Here is a 3,047-nt window from a genome sequence, read left to right on the forward strand (position 1 = left end):
TAGTATATTATGTTCCTTGTTGCTTTTATGTTGGTCTGAATGAAAATGCAAATTCATTCTTTTTGTCCTTGTGGTGAGGCCTTTGATGCGTGTAATATAGTGATTTCCAGTAACGCCAGATACAAAAAAAGCACTGGCGCTTACAAACCTGCTTAATCTGGCATTACAAGTATGATGAATTGAAAGGAGACCAATTGGAAAAATAAACCGCCGAGCAACTCGCTTGAAGTCATTGAGGAAATACAGTAGAAAATGAATGCATATTATATTGCATGTATGTTCTCCTCATGCTGGTTTCCTCTCAAAACCAAAATATGAACCTTTCATTACTTCATTATAGGGTACTTTTAATGTAGAAAACTATGTATCACGCTTTCTCCACATAAGTCTGTAGTGAATAAATATAAAGGGAAGTCTGATTGAAAATAAGTAAACAAGTCACCTGGCAACATCTTGTACAAAAACTTCAAACTATTTGAAAAACATGATCCATAAGTAAATGGTGAACAGTCAGTTTCAAGTTTCAAAGCTTTTTACAACATCCGAAAATAGGTTGGCCATTAAAAAGAAACATCGGTTCATACAATGAAAATAAAATTCCAAATTGGATAATGTTTATAGTTATTCATTTGGATTACATGTAAAACAATCCAACTTTATGAAGATCAACATTAAAGGGATAGTTTACCCTAAAATGTCCATTTGGCCAAGAATGAATTATTTCAGTTATTGACTTCCCAGTATGGAAAAAATGCTATGTAAGTCAAAATATCTTCTCTGTGTTCAACATAGGACAGTAACTTCATTTATGGGTTTGCTATCCCCTTCAAAGTGTAACTGGGAACATTAGTTTATATTGGCTTAAAATAAAGTGTGTGAAAATAGTGAGCCTTAGAATACAAATGATATACACACACACACACATGTCAATGATATCACACACAGTTCTCCCTATGTGGTATGTGGATCTGCTCTCATCACTATACACCAACTTTGCAATCCCAATTTAAATGGCATTTGAAGTTCTTTGTGGTGGCTGATGGCCTCAATGACTCCAGCAGCCTGGATGATCAATGACTTTGTCTGGTTTCCAGAGGCCAGATGGTGGGCGATGGAAAAGTAGGGAGTCTAGATGTAGAGATGGGATTGAAATAATGCGATTGCCTTTATTTGAACTTGCACCACAATGGATCCAATGTCTATATATGGATGAGAAGAAGACATAATGTAGCTCAGAGTCTGACAGGCTTGAGTCTGGATGCCTGATAAAATCCTGGTATTTTTGCAGTCTAGTCTTTATGTTTAGCTCTTGACCTGAATAAGGCCATGTTTCCATCCTTCTCCTAACAGATCTCTGTGTTGTTCTCAGTAGCGCAACACTGCACTCACAGAGGCCATCGACTGACTTCACTTGGAAATGTTAAGGCCTATTTTTGCTGTTTTCTCCAATATTTCTGATATAAATGGAAGACCTTTAAGCAAAGCTTCCATCCTTTAACCCACACCTCGTATGTATGTTTGTCTTTTATGGCCTGTTTAATTCACTGGCTGTGGCAGGAGCATGGGTGCATAGTACTTCTTATACGTTTGTCCTGCCCTTCCATAATTCAGCCTGCCTCAGCTTTTACAGATTTACATTCTTGTGGTACTCTAGAAGCACATTATGAAGCATAATTAAATTCAGTCTTGTCCTTCTCCAGAAAATGAATGGGCGGAAATTGCAGATCAGAGTATTAGTTTTATAGATTAAAACTCTCTTATTAAATAAATCTAGAGTCTTATTTGTATCTGATTGAATGTATTGGACTCCTCCCCCAGCTTTCATCATATACACGCATGAAGATATGTCATAGGTGAGTGTTATGTTATTTCTATAAGGATTAACCGCTGATGGTATGCATTATGAAACAGATGTAAACAGGATACGACGGGTGTTCAGTGTTATATCAGATATCATGTTATATACGCAAAAGGTCTGCAAAACCGATCTCTGACCGTGATTAAAAATGTCTCTTTTCTTCAAGATATTATCCTATCTATGAACTAGAATGTCCAATTTGTAAGCAAACGACTCTCTATGAACCAAAGTTCTTTAGTGAGTCTGCCAAAACACTGGAATACAAATGTGCCTTTTGTTAGTATAGTTTAAATTCGACTAATTTTGGTGAATCGTTTTAGATTATGAACGATTCTGAACAAATGTCTCTAATGAACCAGCTTTATTTTTTAAGCCTAATTAATACACACACAATAATAATAATAATACGTATGACAAAAAGTTTAATGACTGAGCCTCCTTTTGTTAGCAGCTGTTTACCCAATAGTGCTGTGTTAACAACTTGACCTTTTCTAATCAATCCCAGAGCTCTTTTTTCTGATAAAATCCTGTTTCCTTGATTGGTTTAAGTTATTCAGATAACGGTAAGTAAAACCAATAATACACCAAAAGTTTTGTAGCATAACCTATTAGTAGTGATGGTAATTATATATATATATATATATATATATATATATATATATATATATATATATATATATATATATATATATACATATATACATATATATCGTGAGAGTAAAATATATGTGGATATTTTTCTAAAAAGGCAGAACAAACATCTTTCTGTAATATGACTCTAATGTGTACTTTGTAGCAAATAGTGTCTACAGGGGTTGTTTCTGAGCTCTTTCTGTCTAGACTCCTCATAAAATATATAGTACAGAAACACGTCTGAAAGTTCAGCTTGTGTATTATCGGTATTTCTCTATATTTGAAAAGTGACCTTGGAGTGTGTTTGGGCTTTTAGATCATAGGGAATATGTCTCTACCGCCATTCCAAAACTCCCGCTGAAGGCTCCCTAAATGTTTTGAGCCGCTGATAAACGACAACTCTTCTATCCCCATCACCCCCACCTCTGCCTGTCTCTCTTTCTACTGAGAAAAGCAATTTGCTCTTGTGATCCGATGCAATCAGTTGTGCTTCGCATGAAAACAGAAAAAAAATCTGAAAAAAATAGAGAAAAATAAACAGAAGGGAGAAAAAAAA

Source organism: Puntigrus tetrazona, chromosome 15, assembly GCF_018831695.1.
Source record: "Puntigrus tetrazona isolate hp1 chromosome 15, ASM1883169v1, whole genome shotgun sequence".
Classification (NCBI taxonomy): domain Eukaryota; kingdom Metazoa; phylum Chordata; class Actinopteri; order Cypriniformes; family Cyprinidae; genus Puntigrus; species Puntigrus tetrazona.